Here is a 22,158-nt window from a genome sequence, read left to right on the forward strand (position 1 = left end):
TCAGAAACTTTGGGTACTACCAAGCAGGAGAAGCAGTGGATCATAGTAGATAGGGAGCTGACCTGGGAGCCAGCAAGGCAGTGCTCAATTTCCAATCTTTTGCTACCACAAAAAGAGCCACTATAAATATTTTTGTACATATAGGTCCTTTTCCTTTTTGTTTTTAATCTCTTTGGGATACAGATTTAATAGTGGTATTGCTGGGTCAAAGTTTTATAGCCTTTTGGGCATAGTTCCAAATTTGAGTCAAATTATTTCTAAGGTAACTTAGGACTACGAAATTCTATTTTTCCACTCTTTTCCTAATCCTTGTCCTTTCCCCTGTCCAACAGTATAGGGCTGCTAAACAGCAATGAGATGGCCTTAAGATGGACAAAGGAAAAGGAACATAAAGGAGTGGATATGGTGAATTCCTAAAACCCTCCCCTCCCCACTCCCCATCGGAACTGGAAAAGCAAAGCAAAGAAGACTGCAGAGGAAAAGAAGAAAGGATTGGGACTGGCAAGAGGAGTTTCTTCTTGAATAATCAACAGGCAATAAACTCCTTTTTGACCACAAGAGGGAGAACAGAATTCTCAGAGAGCCAGACAATAGCACTAGGCACAGAATACATTGAACTTGTGAGCCTAGACAGAGGAAAAGCTGGAAGAACTGACCCTGAGCCTGAACAAAGGTAAGACTCCTCAGTGCCTGAGACCACCTTACCTGCGCACACTTTTTCTCCAGCTCTATTCTCCCCATAGGTAGTAAAGTAGGTATTATACTCAGAAGACTTGCCTGACCCAGTGAGAGCCCTACTAGGTCTATATACCAAAGACATCGAAGAAAGAGGAAAAGACTCATCTGCAGGAAATTATTTCTAGCAGCTCTTTTTGTGGTGGGAACTGAGGGGGTGCCCATCTATTGGAGAATGGGTGAACACAACCCTGTGAGCAGACTCAGCTCCTCCTCTCCTGTCTGTCTCCCCCTCCCCTTCCTTCTCCTCTCCAAAGGAAGGTAAATTTGGATGGCCAAAAGATGCCCAGTTGACTTGGGTTTTACTGGCTAGTTTCCCTCCCCTCCCCTTCCTTCCCTTCCCTTCCCATCTTTTCCCTTTCCCTTAAACCTACTGCACTGTGAAGCTCAGACATCATGGGGCCCCAGGCCCCTGCCTAAAGGCTCTCTTGTGGACCCTCCTGGCTTAAGAGTGATTATCAATAGTAACTGCTGCTGTTTCCCTCCCAGCCTCAAGTCTTTCTTTTCTTTGCCTCATTAAAGGGACCATGTCCTGGTTACCTCTTAAACAGGCTTATTAAAAGAATGGGTGTTACCTCACCCTAAAGTGATTACCAGGCTTTTTAAGTAGTTACTCTAATGGATGGCCTTTTTAATAAAAAAAAAAAATCAAACTGGGTGGGGAAGACCCTCAAGGTTCCCGGGTAAAAGAGAAACAGTATTTACATTCTTTCTGTGCTAGTTGGGCAGGGACCTGTTGTCCAATCTGTGAGCTCCAGAGTGAATTGGGCTTAAGGCTTGATCTTTGAGCAAGAAATCTAACCAGTAAACCCAAAGGAAAAAAGGCAGCTTTTGGTCATGGAAGTGTACCTTCCCTTGTGTAGATCACCCCAGTCAAGGATGGAGAGGAGAGGCCAGGAGAGGACAAGAGATAACAGGAGCTATTACTCACAGGTTGGGTTTCTCCTTCATTCTCGAAGAGGACCATGACATCAAGATGATGATATGATTTGCAGTTGACTGATTTGAGTGAGGGAGGGCTGTGCAAGGTCACAAGCCTCACTTTCTCCAGTTTTCTGTCTATGTTTTCATGTGATGCTATGGTAAGACTTTTTACTTTGGAATTAGAGGGTCTGGATTCAAATACCAATCTTCTAATTACTACCTGTGATACTGATCAAGTCACTTAACCTTTCTATGCCTTAAGGAGGATGAAATTGGCAGAGATTTAGACCGAGATCACTTCTCGCCTTAAAATCTATAATCCAATATGTGGGCCAATTCCTATTGTTGTAAACTCCTCTGCAAGCATTAGAGAGTTATTGGATTTGGAGACAAAAGTCCTGAGTTCATATCCTATCTATGTGATGTTTGTACACCAGTAGGATTCAAATGAAAATCCTATGGGAATTAAGGCAGTTTGCTTTACCAGTTTGAACCTATCTCCATCTATAAAATGAGGGAGCTGGTTTACTGTAGATGATTAATCTCTGAGGTCCCTCCAATGCTGATGCTGAGATATTAAAAATCTAATTCCCACAAATTTTCCTGAGGAAATATTGAGTATGGGACTAGGTCTATGGGTTCTTTTGCACCCCTTATAGTACCTAATATAGAGTTTCCCAGTCAGGATAGTGGCATATACCACTAAATCACAACATGTAACCTGGAGCCCTCACCTTCTGATTTGTTTTCAATTACAAAAGAAAGGAAGGCTGAAAGAATCCCCTTTACCCCTGTTTCCATGGGACTTTATTCTTGGTAGTCCCCCAGCTCAAAGAGTTCCTTGACATCACTGTCCACCCTCTAGAATCTCAAGATTTCAGGGAAATGAAGGACTGAGGGGCTCTGATTTTGTGTATACAGTAAATACCACTGCTAGACAAACTGATTTTTTTCCACTTTTTTTTTTACTTGACCTATGATATCATAAATATTGGGAATTTCCAATGAGAAAACTCCCTCTACTAATATACCTGTTCTGCAATTTATAGTCTTACCTGGGGGCAGGGAGAGATTAAGTGACTTGCCCAGGGTCACATAGACAGTATGTGTCAGAGGAAGGAGTTAAGCTCAATTTTTCCAGTCTCTAAGGCCAGTTTTCTAACCACTGTGCCATCCTGCCTCTCAGTCACATGTCTTGTTTTTAAGTGGCAGAGGAAGATATTTTTGGTAGCTTTAAAGAAAAAAATATTACTACATTGTACAAAGTCCCATCAAAAAATGTGAACATATGACAGGAATGACACTTTGGGTAATCTCTGGCCTCCTTTTTTAGAAACCTCTCTTTACTCCTTATACCCTTGTCCTGACATCACCCCAGATAATCTTCTTATTCCTGATTCCTATTGGGCTTTGTTTTCACCTACCTGTCAACTTTGTTGTTCAGTGGTTTAGTCTTGTCTAACTCTTTGTGACCCCATGGACGATACCAAACCATCCATAGAGTTTTCTTGGCAAAGATACTGGAGTGGTTTGCCATTTCTTTCTCATTTTACAGATGAGGAAACTGAGGCAAACAGAATTAAGTGACTTGCCCAGGGTCACACAGTTAGTATGAGTCCTAATTTTAGGCCTGAAACTCTGTCTACTGCATCACCTAGCTGCTCAGTGATCATAAAAAGTCAAAGATCGTGAATTCCAGAACTGGAAGGTATCTAAGAGATTTATCTAGTTCCATTCCTTCATTTAAAGAAACTGAGGCCCACAGAGTAAATTAGGCAGGGTTGTATGGCAGAGAAGGATTCAAACTCATGTCTTTGGATTCCAAATCCAGTGACCTTGGGCTGGATAGCCCTAGACTGTCTGAGTTGCTTCTATTTTCTATACTTTTAGAATATACAATAACTCAAAGAGCAAAATCTGTGTTAAAGTGAATAAAATCTTATTGTTAAAGTTTTCTACTTTCTACTTAGGTAGTGGGAGAGTTTGGGGAGGCAGGAGCTGGCCCTGTGTGGCACTCCTTAAATAATACCATTTTAAACTTGTTATTCTGCATTGCCTAGCATAGATACATTTAGGAAATCATTCAACGATCCGAAAGATACACCTTGGAATAAAAAAAATCCATCTTTTTTAGTAAAAGTCCTTCATGACCAGCATTGCTACGTCTAGAGATCTTGGAACATCACTATCTCTAAAGAAGCAAAATAGTTTAAAAATACAAGGCAATTACCACTGGGCTATCCCTATTTCCGGTGATGACCTTGATGCAGGAAGTAGACTGAGGGGTACCACTGAAAAATATATGAGAAAAAAATGGAGGTGGGCTAGCCCTTATAGTAAAAGTGAGGGGACACCAACTGGAAAGTCCGAGTGTTGAATACATTCCTAAAAAAATGTAACGAAGACCTAGAGGAAGGCCTTTGACATGATGACTAACCTTTTGTGTGGGATCTATGGGAAAACATGGACCAGGATTGCGTGGGATGAGACAACATGGATGGGCTGCATTTATAGAATGGAGTGACTACATATATCAATGAGATCATAGGTCATAATTCTAATGTTTGTCTAATGATTGTGCCTGCCTGTGACATCTTTGATAACTGAGCCTCATCTTAGCCTTTTGATTACTTATTTGCCCTGTGAATTAGCAGAAATCATTCTGTTTCCTATTTCCTTTCACATATCTGGCCAGCCACAATTTGTTCCCATACTGGTTTCTTGAATTATTCTCTTTGTTTATGGTCCCTTATAGTTATTAATTTTTCATCATTTGAATACAAATTCTCTATGTTTCTCCAGTCATAAGTAATTGTCAAATGTAAGCAGAGAGAAACAGTATTTGAATGTGGAGGCTCAATTTTCCAGCGCGGGCTGCAGAATGATGCAGCATTTTGCTGGTTTTCAACACCCTTGCTAAAATTCTCACTTGCCAGTCATTTTTCCATTCCATCTCAATTTCGCCTTCGTGCACTCTGCCTGAAGGGATCTAGCAAAGCTCAAAGAAAGTAATGATTCCTATCCTAGTGAAATGTTGGCCTGGAAAGGGAGCCACATAAACAATGGTTGTTTAAAGGGAAATTAACTCATTTGTGCAAATGCTGCTGTTCTAACAACAATCCCCCAGTCAACAACCTCTTATGTTCCATGCCTTCTATACTACCTGCATTCTCTTTAAGAAAGCTAACATTAAAACCAACAGGTATGAAACAGATTAGCTTAAGTGAGGTTTTGGAAAAGAGATGAGAAAATGCACCTCCCTCTCATACATGGTGTAGTGAGTGGCTTATACTTAGAAGGCCCAAGACCTGGATTCAGATCAGATACTAATGAGCTGTGTAATCCTGGACAAATCATCCAACATCTCTTCTTTAGTTCTCTCATCTGTAAATTGGGGTGGGGAGGGTGAGGGGATGTCTTAGCAGCTGTGATCTTACAATCCCTTCTTTACTGAAGAGAGTGTGGAACATTCCATGTATTGTCAGACTTGATTGACATGGCTAGTTTTGCTGAGATGTCTTCTTTCTCTTTCTTTTTTATTCTTATAAGGTTGGAGAATAAATAAGACAATAGAAGCAGTTTCCTATGCTATTATGTGCCAGGCATTGATAAGCACTTTACAAATATTATCTTATTTGATCCTCACAACAGCTCAGGAAGGTAGATTCTGCCATTATCCCTATTTTATAGTTGAGGAAAACTAGAGTAAATAGCAATTAAGTGACTTACTCAGGGTCATATGGTTAATAAATATCTGAGGCTGCATTTGAACTCAGGTCTTCCTGACTCCAGATCTAGTATTCTATCCACCAGCTTTCTGAGGAGGAAGAGGGGTTTGTTTGGAAATTAAGATTACGTCAGAACAAAAGATGCATTAAAAACTCTTTTGAAAATAAAGAAGTTATGAAAGTGAAAAAAAAATAGTTATTATCAAACATTTTTTCCTCCTATTCTTCCCCTCAGAATTTGAATACTGAGAAACAAGTGGACTGTCAAACCTATGTGGCCAAGACAGGACACCAAAGTCAGGTAAATAGCCCCTAAATTCTGACTTGCTGACACAAGAAGCCAAGATGGCTCCCTGACATCTGGATGTCATTACTGAGCAGTTCCTGGGCTGAGCTCTGTCACATGTATTGGGGAGTGGGCGGGGGGGTCTTCTCTTAGCATGAGTGCTATCTGGGACTTCGTGTGGGGGCCTGTTCCCCAGCACAGACTTGGGTCTCAGTTGAACCTGCAGTAAGTCCAGTCTGTTGGCTCTGCTAAAATGATTGAAAAGACACAAGTCCCACCGAGGAGGAGGAAGCAAACATTATTGATAATGAAAGCTTGGTTTCCTCTGGAAGGTTGCTGTCAGGGAAATTGCTTTGAGACTTGCTTTTGTGACAACCAAATTTCCTTACAGCTTCAGACCAGGCAGGCAGCCCATTTTAGTCCCAATTGATTTGCTCTTTTCAGGGAAAGCAATTGTATTTATGGGGGTCTCCATTAGCAAGAACATTCCTGGCTGTGATTTGGGTTCATTACTGCCATTGGCACTTCAAGGTTTTTTGACATGTTTTCTGAGCAGCTAAGGGAAAAATGCAGCCAAATTCAAGTTCAGAATGTTAAAATAAATGCCTAATTCAATTCAACAAACATTCACTGACCACCTGGTATGCAGAAGTCAGGCAGGCATTGTGCCGGGCATCTCAGGGACGTCCAAAGAATTGTATATCGAACCCCCCTCAGCCTATCTACCTGAAAGCTAGACTTAGTTTCAAGATACTCTTTGTGTCAGTACCCACTCAGAACCTGCACCAGGAACACTCATCCAGTATATTCTCTCACAAACCAAACCTCATCTATTTACTGAATAGGAAGCCTTCGATGGTGATTTCCTGTTTCATGGACATTCTTTTTTGTTCAGTAAAGATGATATTCACTTGCACTGTCAACTCAGCCATAGGACATATTTCAAAGGATGTATGTTCTTTACCAGTGCTAACTATTAAAAAAGATTTTTTCAATATCCACTAATCTTCTAAACCTGGAAACAGTATCCTAAGGCATAGCTATGAAAATGCAAAGGATTTTTGTTTTCCAGTTTCTATGGTGATCATGCAAATAGCTACAAAATTGGGAGGTTGCTGTCACTTAAGGAGCAAGAAAATTCGGTTCATTTTTTTAAGCCTCTAGGATATACAGTATCTTTCTTGGCAAAGATACTGGAGTGCTTTGCCATTTCCTTTTCCAGTTCATTTTATAGATGAAGAAACTGGGACAAACAAGGTTAAGTGACTTGCCCAGGATCACACAGCTAGTAAATGTCTGAGGTCAGATTTGAATTCACGAAGATGAGACTTTCTTACTCCAAGCTCTACACTGTGCAACTTAACTACCCCTATTGTTCCATTGTAACAGCAGGGTACTTATCCTCATTCTGCCACTTTGTTACCTTGGCCAAGTTACAATCACTTTTACTTTCAGTTATTTTATTTGTGAGAAATGATCTCTAATGTTTCATGCAGCCTTAAAATTGTATTATTCTGTGGTCTATCATAGTGACATTGGCTAAAATCCATTAGAATTGCTTCCCTGTTTACTCCCTCACTCAGCCCCAGGCTATACTAGAACTCATCCATGATCATGAAGAATGGTCATCATCAGGTGCACCCTTTCCCTTTGACCCCTGCCCTGGCAGGTGTTAACCAGAACTCATCTAGGTTGCTTGACTGCTCATGTGCATTAGATGAGATGGGAGTCATCAACGCTTTCCTTCTGATGATATGAAGGACCATCATAATCTGCCCCTGAAACTTACAGTTCTCTAGGATTTATGATGCAGATGCCTGACACTGTCACTGTCATTATAACTGTCAGTTATAATGTCCCTGGTCCTTATTATTTGCCCTTAGGACTTTGGGACCCTTTCACCTGCCCTGCAGCCACACTTTCTTTTACGTATCATCTCCTACAATTGGAGGATGAGTTCATGTTCTTGTTACCCTCTGTATTCTCCTCCCTGTGCATGTGTATCTCCTCTCCCATCTGTGGAGGGGGAAAGAATCTGCATTGACTTGAGTCTGGATGACTCTTTTCTAGTCATCCATCAAAAGGAAGATGCCCAGAGCTCCTGCGGGTGCCAGCTAAAAGACTTTGCTGTGACCCTTTAAAAAGAGAATTGCTAAGCAGCTAGTAAATATGACCCACAGAGCCTCTGGAGACACACTCTTGTGCCTTCCCTGCCTCTTCCTAAATCATTTCCCTGAGAAGCTGCATGGCATCCTGGAAAGAATGCTGGACCTGGAGTTAGAAGATCTAGGCTTCAGTCCCAACCCCAGCACTTACAAACTGCCTGTTCCTGGGCAGGTTATTCAATTTCTCTGTGCCTCAGTCTTCTCATCTTTAAAACAGTGATAATGATATCTGTATTATGGACCTTGTAGGGTTGCCATGAAGACCAAATGAGGAAACATATGTAAAACATTTTGTAAGCTTTAAAAACACCATATAAATGTCAGTTATTGTTATTATTATGGACAACCCCCCGTTATCTGAGCCAACCAAAGAACATTTGTTTGGACTTTTGTCCAAATGTTGTGGCTAGTCTGTCCAACAGAGTTCAGACTGAAATAGTAGATGTGTCATAGTTAAACAAATCCATTCACATATTGTTTAGAAATAAGAAATGTTCATTCCTTTTCACATATATATATGTATATACACATATATACACATATGTGTATATACACACACACAAATTGGACTTTTAATGATTGGACAAAAAGAAGTCGTTTCCTTCCTCCTGTCCCAATTTAGTGAGGTTTTTAAAAAGCAAAAGTAATTGTTTTATAGAGAGGCACATTAGCTGAATACATCCAAATATGCTTCCTGGTCCGATAATTGTCCATTGTCCTCTTTTGCTTACTGCATATAAATGTACAGTGCTTTCCTTGGCTACCCTTGTGAAAAGCCTATAGAAACTCAGCTGCATGGATCTAATTTGGCTGGCGACCACAGCTGAGTTTGTTTGTTGGGTTAGTCATCCAGTAATTACATAACAATGCCTTTAACAATCCGTCGCTGATTAAGTGATGGAGGTCCTAGCCCTGATACTGCTGTATCTGCTTGTTTCTTCATAGGAGTGAAAAAAAAAAGAATTAGGTTTTCAATTAAGCTGCATTTCTGTTGCATTAGGAGTGGTCCCATATTCTAGCCAAACCAAGAGAGGGCTTACTGTCTAATTACAGAGCCAGGAAGTAAAAGGACTTGCCATCCCAGTTTGCCTGTCTCTGCACCTTATAGCAACATTGGAGCAATTCCAAGGTGAGTCTAATTCCAGAAATATCTCAACTGCCACTGGGGATGTTTGGAGCTCCTCCCTTCGTTGTATTTAGGTTTTAGTCAGTCCCTGTGGCCTTAAAACAAAAATACAAAAGAAAAAAAAAATCACCTTTAGCTATTGTGCTGCATCAGCAAAAATCCAACATCCCAGCAGGAGTGCCCCAGTGCATAGCATGGTTGACTGGACTCCCACACCGATGAGCCGTTGTCTTGGTCCTTCAGTAGGTCCAAAGAATTCAGGCTCCTAGCGGCCCCATTGTCCTTCCTTGGAAGCATACTGCATTGTAAAGCTCCTACCCACAGAAGCTCTAGATTATATTCCTATCAACGCCAAAATTCAAAATCTTCTTTAAATCAGTGAAGAAGGACAGAAGTAGTGCTGTCCCTAGGTAGGTGAGCCCCTGGGCAAATTCCATTTAAGGCTCTTCTCTTCCCCCTCCATATTTTTATACAGAACTCTTTTTATAATGAACATCAAAGGCAATTATAGCCAGCAGGTTGAATATTGATAATTCCCTCTTGTACAATTTTAATGGTATTCTATTATATTGTACTTCTTATGTATAATTACAATATAATGAAGTTCATATAATTAAAGAAAATCTCACCACTCAAGAGCAGCATTTTTCTTGCTAGCTGAAACATCTTTTTAGAGGGGGAAACTGTTCCAAGGAACATTTGGGGATCTTGTGCCCGTTTCTTCTGTCTCTTTCTCCCCCATCTTTCCCTTTCTCCTCTTACTCCATATGTAAGTCTCTGCTCAGGATAGCTGTGGTTATTAGAAAATAGAAAGGATTGCCTGCTACTTTGATGATTAAACTAAGGATCTCAACCCAAATCAGAAATGAAAAGCCAGTCTCATTCAAAGGTTACTCTAGCCTGACTTTCTGTTTCCATGGAGTATAGGATTCTGTGGCTAACTAAAGGCTTTCCATTTATAAAATGTTTGTGTACATGATACACACACACTTTAAGTGACTCCATGATAATTTTCAGCTTGAGGTTGGATAAAGACTCATGATGGTCTCAAGCACGTATATCACACATCAAAGAGGTTCACTACCTACTCATTCATGGAACAACCAGTAGGCTATTGCAATAGACCAGGCATGAGTTGATGAGGGTCTGCTTTAGGGTGCGTTCAATATCAGAGGAGAGAGTAGGAACTGTCTTTTACCTTTCTTTGCATTCTCAGCACTCAGCACAACTGAACATAGTAGGTGCTTAAAAAATGTTTATTGACTGACTAATTGAATGTTCCATATACATAAAAGGTCACAGATACTGTCCTCAAATCTTTTTTTTTTTTTAAATCTGCTTCTATCTTTTCCAGATTATTCATAGTTCTTCCCTTTGGAGTCGAGTAAATCTAATCTGTCTTGCACAGGAGGACTCTTCAAATACTTGAAGATGACCGTAAGATACCTTAAAAATCTGTTCTTCTCCAAGCTAAACTTGTATAGTTCTGTCAGTCAGTGCTAGTATGATACGGTTTACAATGCCCTCATCATCTCAACTGCCCTCCTCAGAATACACTCAAGCTTATCAAAAATGTGGTGCCCAGATGGAGTATGATCTTCCACATATGCTCAATCCAAGAGAGAATACAACAGGATTATTATTGCCATGATTTGGGATTGTTTGATTCTATTAATATAGCTTCAAAGCACAGTTACTTTTTGGTTGACCAGGTTACACTATTGCAGTCCATTAGGATCCCCAGGTCTTTTTCACATAAACTGTTATCTAATGCCATTCACCCCATCCTATACTTATTACACATGTAGGCAGTTAGATGGCCCAGGAGTTAGAGTGCTGGACCTGAAGTCAGGAAGACTCATCTTCCCAAGGTCAAATCTGACTTCAGACACTAACTAGCTGTGTGACCCTGGGCAAGTCACTTCACCCTGCTCACCTCTATTTCATCTGTAAAATGAGATGGAGAAGGAAATGACCAACTACTCTAGTATCTTTGCCAAGAAAACCCCAAATGGGGCTATGAAGAGTTAGAGTGATTGAAAAACGACTGAACAATAACAAAAATACTTATGAACAATGAATCTATGTTGAATTTTTGAAGCTGTTTAGCATTTTACATTCCTCCCCATGAAATGTCATCTTATTAATTTTGACCTCGTGTTGTAGATTATCTAGATCATTTTGGATAATGTCATCTAAAATGGCCATCTAGTATTGACTGTCCCTTCCAGCTTTGTGTCATGCCCAAATTTGTTAAGTGTGCCATCTATACTTTAATGATTGCATTTGTTGTTGGCTAGAACAAGGTATAGATGGTCCTACAACCTGAGACGCCACTGGCATCTCTTGGAGATCTAAAGTCAAAGAAAGAAGGAAACAGGGAGCACCTTCCAAATTTCAAAGTGAAAAAGACAGATGGATTTTGGTAAGGAGCTAATAGAGGCCAAATAGAACTGTGTTTCCAATTGTGATGACCATGTACTTATAATCAAAACCCTTGTCAAACTCTTGGCTTTACATTTGTGAGGAAGACAATTGAAAGGAGGTGGGGTGGGGAAGATAAATCTTGAGCTGATTTCTGCCAGACTAGCAGCCAAGACTCCTTTAGAGATCTGCCTACAGCTTGACCTCAATCCATTAATCATTGCTCTTTGGATCCAGTCATTCAAACACTCCCAGAATCCATCCAATTATACTTCCATCCAACACTCCTCTCCACGTCGTCCAAGAGAATCTTGCAAAAGATTTAGACAAAGACTTTGCTGAAGTCAAGTTATGTGTGTGCTTTGTCCATAGCCTTCCTGTGATCTGCCAGTATATTAATCCTGTCAAAAAATAGGAAATGAGGCTAATTAGAATAACCTGATCTCAGTCAGTTAGTCAATACTCATTTATTAAACACCTTCTATGGTCATAGTGATCATCTCTTCCCCTTCTGATTGCTCAGTAATCATTCCTTTAATAATGCATTCTAGAATTTTGCCTCAAATCCAAGTCAGGCACATAATGTCTTCTAACTTCCAGTCTATTTCTCTTTCCAGTAGGCCAGGCTGCCTAAAAAATAACTTAAAATAAGGTTCCTTTTTCATGGATTAACCCTGCAAGACAGGGGTTATTATGATCCCCATTTTACTGAAGAAGAAACTGAGACAGAGGTTAAGTGACTTGCCAAGGGTCAAATAGCAAATAAGTGCTAGAGGGCACATTTGAATTCAGTTCTTCCTGACTCAAGCAAGGCCCAGTGCTCCATCAGCTGCATCACCCAGATGCTACCCTTTCAGGTGCTGTAATGGCAAAGTTGCCAGCTCCTGGAAAGGCAGCAAATTAGCCATGACACCTGACATCTGCTTTAGGAAAAGGTGGTAATAATAATGATATTTGACATGTACATAGTGCCTTACAGTTCCCAAAATCTTTTATATAAAACAACTCTTTTAACACTAACAAAAACCCTAAAGTTGAAAGGGACATTAGAGGGCATCTAGGTAGCACAGTGGATAGAACATCAAACTTGGAGTCAGGAAGAACTGAGTTCAAATTCAGTCTCAGACACTTACTAGCTGTATGATCCTGGGCAAGTCACTTAACTCTGCCTTGGTTTTCTCATCTGTGAAATGAGCTGGAGGAGGACAAGGCAAATCACTCTAATATATTTGCCAAGAAAACCCCCAAAGGGGTCACAAAGAATCAGATATGACTGAAAAGCAATTAAAAAATCCAACTACCTCGTTTCTTTTTAAAAATTTTATTTTATTCTAAACTTAAGAAACAAAACAAGCATTTCTATAAAACAGAACAGAAAAAAAGATCATTACACATGAAACTGCAAATCCATTATGTACAACTTGTTATTCCTTTTAAATATATAACAAAGTTAACATGTAACTTTTTTTAAAAAAAACTTCATTTCTTAAGATAAGGAAATAGTTCCAGAGAGGGTGACTTGCCCTAGATCACAGAGGAAATAAGCATCATTCCTCTGACTCTAGAGTTTCAACACTCTTTCCATTCCACCAAGCAGATTAGTCTCCAAGAGGAAAATAAATGGTAGAAGATATGATTTGGGAATTGAAATGTATTGAATTTTATTTAGATTAAGCAACCAAAAAGCTGTCATATCTTTGAATGACAAATATTCATCAAAATGTTCATATGTAAATCCAATAGCATCCCCAGTTGATATACTCTCTAGAAATATAATTTTAAAATTATTGGAGAACATTAATTAAGAAGAAATTCTCTGTTATTTTTGTAGTAGGCTTTGTAGTAGTAGTCAAGGATTCTAGAACATTGAAGATGCCTTCTTTGGTGAACTTACCTGCAGATTCCTTTTTGTGAGATGATGAAGTATAAAGGTATACTTACCCGGAGACATTACTAGCATCTCTTGGAGTTTCAAGGTCAAAGGTGTGAAACAAGTTATTGGTCCAAAATCTCAAAGTAAAGAAGACAGATGGATTTTAGTAAGGAGTTAATAGGTCCCAAATAGAATTGTATTTCCAATTATGATGACTATGTACCCCTAATGAAAACCCTTCTCAATCTCTTGGCTTTGCATTTATGAGGAAGACAATTGAAACAAGAAAGTGGAACAGGGAAGATCAACCTTGATCTGATGTCTACCAAATTACAACCTGAAATAGCAATCAACTTGGTCCATTGGTGGGGCCAAGAGTTGGGTGGAGGGGTTGGTTATAAAGACAAAAATTGCTGAAGGCTTATGTTGTATTTGGAAGCAATGTGAGGGAGATTGGAAGCAAATGAACAAAGAGAGAACAGAAGCAAACATTTCTGTCTGAAATGGTGGGATGCCAAAGCTGTTAATGCTCCAATAATGACCTCATCTGAAATCAGTATTGCAATAGAAAGAGCAGAGTCTTTATGAGTTCTCTCAAGCTCTGAGCTCTTACAGTAGGATTTTAAACTGCTAACAAAGGTAACACAGTGAAACATGCTAGAATTATAACTGAAGTTCCTGCTAAAAGTCATTGTAATAACAAAGGGACAAGTCAATGGGTACCATGATGACTACGGCAAAGACCGAAAATACACCATTAGACCAATGACTAGATGTGGTTTAGTGGAAATGACATTGGATGTGGGGACAGAGATCTTAGACTGAAATCAGGCTCTGCCACTTATTGTCCGTGAGTCTTTGGGCAGGTCGTTTGATATGTATTAGTCCCCTAAATATCTCAACGACACCTGTAACTAATGCTCTTCTCGTTGCATTATATAGAATAGTTGACTCTATGGCGCCTTCTACCTCAAACTCTAAGTTATAATATGGAGGGAATCAATTTCCATTTCATGGAAGTAGTATTTCAAGATGAGCCTGTTCTCCTAAAGCTCATGTATATTTATTCTTGTTTTTAATAATAATTATAGCTAACATTTATATAGCACCTACTGTGTGCCAGATATTGTGCTAAAAACTTTACAATTATTATTTCTTTGATCTTCACAACAACCCTGGGAGGTCAATAATATTATTGTCCCCCTTTTTCAGATTAGGGAACTGAGACAAACAGAGGTTTGACTTCTCCAGCATCACACAGCTAGTAAGTGTCTGAGGTCAGGTTTGAACTCAGGTCTTACCTGGCATCCGCCAGGCCCTGTGTTCTGGTCATTGCACCACCTAGATGGTCCTCATAAGAATGAATTTCTTATAAGCTTATTTACCTTATTTATTTTCTCAGCTTCCCCCTTCCCTACCCCCCACCCCCCAGAATAAAAGCAGCAAATTATGGTCTGGCACACTGATAACAGAAAGAAGCTTCTTCAGACAGTCTCAGAGTGAAAGCAGAAACAAAGACAGTAAAAAAGAGTATACACACACACATACACACACACACACAATAACTGAAAAAGCATAACTCTCGAGTCATTTAAGACAGGGACAAATAGCTCGAAATATCGTAATAGGACACATTATATCATGCAGTACCACGACAGATATTCATGAGGATGACCCTGAGTCATCAGTCAATGCTAAATTGTATTCAACATATTCTGATCAAGAATGTAGATAAGTCATCACTGGGTGATGTACCCAAAGGAAATCATACAGAAAGAAATGTGCCATATATGCCAAAATATTCATACTAATACTTTCCCTGAGAGCAAAGAACTAGAAACAAAGTAACTACTCATTAGACTGAGCCCCTCAAGAGCAGACTCATCTTTTGCCTTTCTTTGTATCCCTAGCACTTAGCGCAATGCCTGGCACATAGTTGGGGTTTGATAAATGCTTATTGATTGACCAATTAGGGGGATAGCTGAACAAATTGTGGTATATAAATGTAATGTCATACTACTGTACCTTAAGAACCAATGAAAAAGTAGAATTCAAAGAAACATGGGAAAATATATATTAACTTCTTCAAAGCGAAGCAAGTAAAACATTTACAATGACTATAATAATATAAATGAAAACAATAAAAACATCCACACTCAGATTAAGTGCAATGACCAGTCTTGGTCCCAAGGAACAGAATGCTGCATCTACTCTCAGAAAGATCACGTATTTGGTCACTGTTGTTTCATTATTTAGGGTTAACAAAAAAAAGACTGAATGAATGTGAGGATAAGAAGGTAGGTTCATGAGGAAAAAACTATAATGTGAAAAATATGAGGCATCAATAATGTTTTAAAGTTAAATGAATATGTAAGAATATAAGCAAGTATATCGTCCACTCTAGAAGGGTTTCCAATGAAAATAAAACCATGTTGGTGCATAAACAGACCAGCCATGGTTAACCAAAAAACCTCATTTCTCTAGTCTAGAACAAAGCCTTGTTCCCCAGCAACACTGGAAAATGAAGTCATGGGATCATAGATTTAGAGGTGGAAGGGATCTTTGATGAAATCTCCCCCTATATTTCACAGAGCAGGAAACTGAGTCTGAGAGAGGTTAAGTGACTGCCCAGGGTCCCACAGCCAGTAGTTGTGAGGGGTAGGATTTAAACTCAGACCTTCCTGATTCCAAGTACAATGCTATCCAATGCCACCTGGCGGCCTCTCCATGTTATTATAAGTATTTTGTCTTAGTATTTTTCCTCTCTGCATGACTATTGCTTTATTTTATTTTAGAAATTCAGGTTCTCATTTATAATCAGTCTTGGCTTGAAACACCAAACACCTACATATTATTATTTTTTCTCCCCATGCTGTCTCAGAAGTCCAAGATACAATGCCATTGCAAGTACAATTGGCTCTTTTATTTCCCCCCTCCCATTCACTTAGACAGAGACAGGGATAAAAGCCTTCATTTCAGCTACCACTTCCTTTGACACATGAAAAAAATGGAAACGTACTAGCTCCCTGAGAAGCACAACTCTAAAATGAGCATCCTCACCGATGATTCTGTTCATCTCCGAAGGCAGATCACTACAAAAATCAAAAACAAAATCTTCCTAAAATGAAATATACACTCGCCTACTTTCTTATTTATTCATTTAACTTAACAAATTTGATCTGATTGATCTTCTTTTTTACCCCACAGTCATTTCCTGATATACCTGTCTTCCCATCCTTATACTGAGCCTTCCTTGTCAAAAAAGAAAAGCTGTTAAGAAACAGTGACTAAGAAAATGTCCGCTTCTGACAGTAGATACAATATGCCTGCACTAAAATGAAATGGGTTTCTTCTGTATTTATATTCTGCTGGACCATTATGGTCTCTGCTTAATATTTCTGATGATATCTCTATAAATTCTCTGAAATCATGCACTTTAAGGTCACAGCCACTGAATGCACTAGAAGTTTTTTAAAGTCGGGTTACTCCAACCATATCTTAATCCAGTATGCATTTAAAAACAACTAGAAACAAAGCTGAACAAACTAGAATACCCTTTCTCCCTGGACCCCTCTGCTAAAGATAGTAACTTGGCTAGTGAACTGCATTACTCAAACAGTCCAGGAAGTGGGTTGACATAGGATTGGCTGGGGGCCTAGAAAAACCTCTTAGCCATAAAATTATTGAGAACTAAGTTTTTTTTTCTCTCCAACATCTTTCCTTCTTTAAAAAAAAAACTATAAAAATGCTCTAAACCAAGATGACCTTGAAGATCATGGCTCAGTCCCAACGGTCAACCAATGGCCATAGTCTCTAGCAGAACCCAAGAAAATAAAGAATAGGAGCATTCGCCCATATGCAAGAATACTCACAGCATTCTCCCTTTTAGGTTGGATTGTGGTCAAACAAGGCCCTTGGTTTTTCCAGAATTTTCAGTGCTAGTCTCTTGGAAAATATGATGGAGTTTCACGGCCTACTGCAAACAACAGATGAAGATGATAAGAGCTTTTCATAACTTTGGTAATGTAAGTACATGAGGCTCTGTTCCTATTAAACATAATATAGGAAAAAAACTGGTATGATTTTCCAGGCCCTTACAGAGTCATATTCTGAAACTCTAAGCCAGTCTCACCATACATAGAATATTATTGGTTGCCTGATATTTTGTTAACCAGAATTTTCTGCTAACCACTGACTCTATAGTAGGGAAAATAAGAGGTGCTTTCCTTTGGTGCATGCCTGATGTAAGATCTCTCTCTCCATGGAGATGACTCCATCCTCTTCCCATGGTTGCGGAGATTTTTTGAGGTGTATACGAGGGTAAAGAAAGAAACTTAGATTGTCTGAGAAACTGGACAGTGCTTTCAATGACCTCAAATTTTTGCTTTTCCTCTGAAACAAAGGCCCATCTTTGAACATTGATATCTTTCTAGCAATATTCTTGCCTTTGTATCTTCAGGGTCAAACTCACTGCCTGGCACAGGAGGCATTTAATAAATATTCTTTGGTTTATTCTAGCAATCCTATGTTTGCCATGAAGACTACAGCCTCTGGAGAATTAAACTTGCATTGTGAATGGCTCAGCAATTCAGTGATCCAAGACAATTCCAAAGGACTTAGGATGAAAAAAAATGTTATCTGCCTGTAGAGAAAGAACTGATGGAGTCTGAATTGCAGATTGAAACATACTTTTTAAACTTTCTTTATTATTCTTGGGGTTTTTCTGGTCTGCCTTTTCTTCTGGAACATGGCTAATATGGAAATGTTTGCATGACTGCACATGTATAATCCACATCAAGTAGCTTGCCTTCTCAAGTGGGGGGAGGGAGGGAAGAGAAGGCAGAAATTTGGAATTTGAAATTAAAAATTAAAAAAATGTTAAAAAAAACAAATGTTAAAAATTTTACATGTAATTGAGAAGAAAATTTAATAACATACACACAAAAAGAGAATTAAAGTTGCATTAATCTGATGGTCAATGGAAAGATTCATGGTGGACTTGAGTGGGCTGCAACAAAGACACCAAAATGAAACCCTCTCCCCTCAAAGAACTAACATTCTGTTCTCTATCTTGAAGACAAAGATAGCATGAGAAACTTTTTGGGAAGAATACTATATCTCCAGCATTTCCTTGATTTTTCCAGTCTAGTTTCTCTGTCCAAAAAGAAGGTGAAGTGATTCTGGAATGACTTGTGCTTGATTAAGCAATATGGGCTTTGGGGGATCATTGCTTCTCTTCCTAAGTGGCTACAAACCATACCCTTAATAAATGTGTTCTACTGAAGAATTTTGATTGGAATAAAAGTCAAGTTTACTTATACTTTGTGGACTCCTCTCTCTTCTCTTTCTTGAAACTTAGACTATTTGTCCTGAGCTGTCCTGGGATTTCTCCCCTCTTCTCTAAAATCTTTCAAAATTCACCAATCTCTGGTCAATAATCCACCAGCTCATTCAGTACTGTGGGCCAAGTGACTTGAACTCAGAAGGGGCAGTTGAATATTCTTTTCTCATTTTCCCACTGGAAAAGGAAGGCAAGGTGGACATGTTCAGGGCATTGAAAAGAAACCTCCTGTGGGGAGCAATGTAACCTAGGACTGTCTGTTCTCATGAATGATGTAGCTGTAGCTATGCAAAGGCTTCATCTTTCCTGGCTCCAGCTACTCCCAGTACCCTGTTCTCCCTATATTTTTCACATGGGCAGCTGGGCAGTGCAATGATGAGAACACTAGACCTGAAGTCAGCAAGACCTTAGTTCAAATCCTGCCTCAGACACTGACTGGCTATTTGATAATGAGAAAGTCAGTTGAAAGTTGACCTTTGTCTCGGTTTCCTCATCGGCAAAATGGCCGATGTGGCCATAGCACTCAGGGTTGTTGTGAAGACAAAATGAGATGTTTGTAAAGCACTTTGCCAACCTTAAAGTATGGCATAGCTCTTATTATTATATCGCCCTAGTAATTCCTTTGATCACAGATTCCCCTAATTTAAGCCCTTTTATGCTTTGGCCTCTCTATGCCTGCCTACGTCTGAGTGCCTATGCGAATATCTTAATAAGATTGTATCTATTGTTTTTCTCCAAGAGGACCAAAATGACATCACTATAGTAGAATCAAGTTTCAGTGTGTCCGACAGTGGCTGCTCAGAACAATAAAAACTTGGAATGCTCTACCACTGGTTGAGTACAAATAGTCTGTGTGAACATTTGAGTGGATTCTCTAAATTTGCACATTTTGCAGTTGTTTTGTTTTGTTTTTGAGTTGTTTCAATTCTGCTTTGCTCATACAACATAGCACCTTCACTGATGCAGGCATGTCATGCTGAGTGGTCTTGTGCCAGTGTCTCGCATATTACACATTCAATTCCAAAGTTGTTAAGAGAGACCTTGAGAGTGTCCTTGTGTCGGTTCTTCAGACCACCATGTGAAGGCTTGCTCTGTGTGAGTTCTTCATAAAAGTCTTTTTGACAAGCATACATTTTGCATTCAAACAACGAGGCCAGCCCATTGCAGTTGCACTCTCCGAAGCAGAGTGTGAATGCTTGATGGTTTAGTTCAAGGATGCCTCCATTGTCCATTCTTATAAAGGTAAAGGAAATAGACTGTTCTGTGACAAACACAGGACAATCTGTCTTAGTCATTGCTGGCAAAATTCTTGCCAGAGTCCTCCTTTTAATAGGCTGGTCCTACACCTGGAAGATGGTCATCTACCTGAGAGCCAGTGTGACTTCAGAAAGGGTCAAGGAACAGTCAATATGGTGTTTGCTATCTGACAACTCCAGGAGAAATACCAGGAGAAGAACAGAGGACTGTATACAACATTTGTAGATCTTACTGGGAGACAGAGCCAAGATGGAGGAGTAGAAAGACAGATCTGTAGAAGCTCCTCCACAAAACCCATAAAATATCTGTAAAAAATGACTCTAAATAAGTCCTAGAGCATCAGAAGTCACAGAACGACAGAGTGAAAGATTTCCAGCCTAGGACAGCCTGCAGGGCTGACAGAGAAGCTCTATCGCACTGGTGCAGAGTAGAGCTGCAGTGGTAGCACCCATTTTTGGAGCCCTCTACCAGGAGCCTCTGGGGGAACTTAGTAGCTGATCTGAATCTCAGGTCTGAGAGTGGCCTTGGGGTGAGGAAGAGTGCTGGCTAATATGGTGGAGCTAGAGGTGGTTATGGAGAGGGAATTCTACTCCCAGATTCTGGGCAGAAAAGTTTTTGGTTGCTCCCAGATCAGTACCCAGGCCAAGAGAGGAGTAAACTCCTCTCCCTTGATTGTGCCACCTTGGAGGAACTAGGAATTCACAGTTCCCCAGAGTATACACTCCTCTTGACAAAGGAAAATGCCCAAAAAAGGAAAAAAAAAAAGACTATAGAAAGTTACTTTCTTGGTGAACAGATATTTCCTTCCATCCTTTGGGATGAAGAAGAAATATACTTAGCATCAGAGGAAGTCAAGACTTCTGAGTCCAAAATCTCCAAAATAAATATGCAATGATCTCAGGCCATGAAAGAGCTCAGAAAGGATTTTGAAAATCAAGTAAGAGAGGTGGAGGAAAAATTGGGAAGAGAAATGAGATCGATGTAAGAAAAGCATGAAAAACGAGTCAACACCCTGCTAAAGGAGACCCAAAAAAATGCTGAAGAAAATAACACCTTTAAAAATAGGCTAACTCAACTGACAAAAGAGGTCCAAAAAACCAAAGAGGAGAAGAATACTTTAAAAAGCAGAATTAGTCAAATGGAAAATGAGGTCCAAAAACTCACTGAAGAAAATAGTTCTTTAAAAATTAGAATGGAGTAGATGGAAGCTAATGATTTTATGAGAAACCAAGAAATTACAAAACAAAATCAAAAGAATTAAAAAATAGAAGATAATGTGAAATATCTCATTGGAAAAACAACTGACCTGGAAAATAGATCCAGGAGAGACTATTTAAAAATTATAGGACTGCCTGAAAGCCATGATCAAGAAAAGAGCCTAGAGATCTTACCAAGGTCTTTGATACTGTCAGTTGTGAGGGCTTATGGAAAAGTATGTCAAAATTTGGTTGCCCTGAGAAGTTGATCGGCATTATATGTCAATTTCATGATGGCATGCTTGCTCAGGTTCTAGATAATGGACAGTGCTTTCATGCCTTCCAATTCATCAATGGAGTGAAACAGGGCTATGTGCTTACTCCCATGCTTTTTAGCATTATGTTTTCAGGCATGCTGTCAAATGCTTTCAATGAGGATGAACATGGCATCAAGGTCAGCTACAGTACTGATGGTAAATTCCTCAACTTCAAAATGCCACAAACTGAGACCAAAGTAGAGGGAGTGTTGGTGCATGATTTTCTGTTTGCAGATAATTGTGTACTCAATGCAGCCTCTGAAGCTGAGATGCAACTAAGTATGGATTGTTTCTCTGCTACTTGTGCTAATTTTGGCCTAACAATTAATACCAAGAAAACACAAGTGCTCCATTTGCCACCACCATACCATCAGTTACACAAAATGGAGAAGTTTTGAATGTGGATAAGTTCACTTTTCTTGGTTAATGTACTTACCAGGGTTGTACACATTTGACAATGAGGTTGATGCACACACTGATAATGAGGTTGATGCACACATTGCCAGAGCTAGCTCCATGTTTGGGAGGCTCTGAAGGAAAGTATAGGAGAGAAGAGGTATTAGACTGACTACCAAACTGAAGGTCTACAGAATTATTGCGCTGATCTTATTGTTGTATGCCTGTGAAACCTGGACAGTCTACCAGTGCCATGCCAGAAAAGTGAATCAGTTCCATTTGAATTGTCTTAGGAAGATTCTGAAGATCACCTGTCAGGATAAGGTACCAGACACTGTGGTCTTTTCTCAAACTAAAATGGATTTATGTATTTCACAAAGATTCCTGATA

General features: G+C 39.5%; 1 long non-coding RNA gene across 1 annotated transcript; it reads left to right on the forward strand.

Moving 5' to 3' along the window:
- Positions 1-494: 494 nt before the first annotated feature.
- On the forward strand, positions 495-18,579 carry LOC140510536 (uncharacterized). Its single transcript, XR_011969272.1, has 4 exons — positions 495-673; positions 10,319-10,401; positions 17,151-17,286; positions 17,780-18,579. It is a non-coding gene; the product is annotated as an uncharacterized lncRNA (long non-coding RNA).
- The last annotated feature ends 3,579 nt before the right edge of the window (positions 18,580-22,158 follow it).

This window comes from Notamacropus eugenii, chromosome 6 (assembly GCF_028372415.1).
Source record: "Notamacropus eugenii isolate mMacEug1 chromosome 6, mMacEug1.pri_v2, whole genome shotgun sequence".
NCBI classification, from domain to species: Eukaryota; Metazoa; Chordata; class Mammalia; order Diprotodontia; family Macropodidae; genus Notamacropus; species Notamacropus eugenii.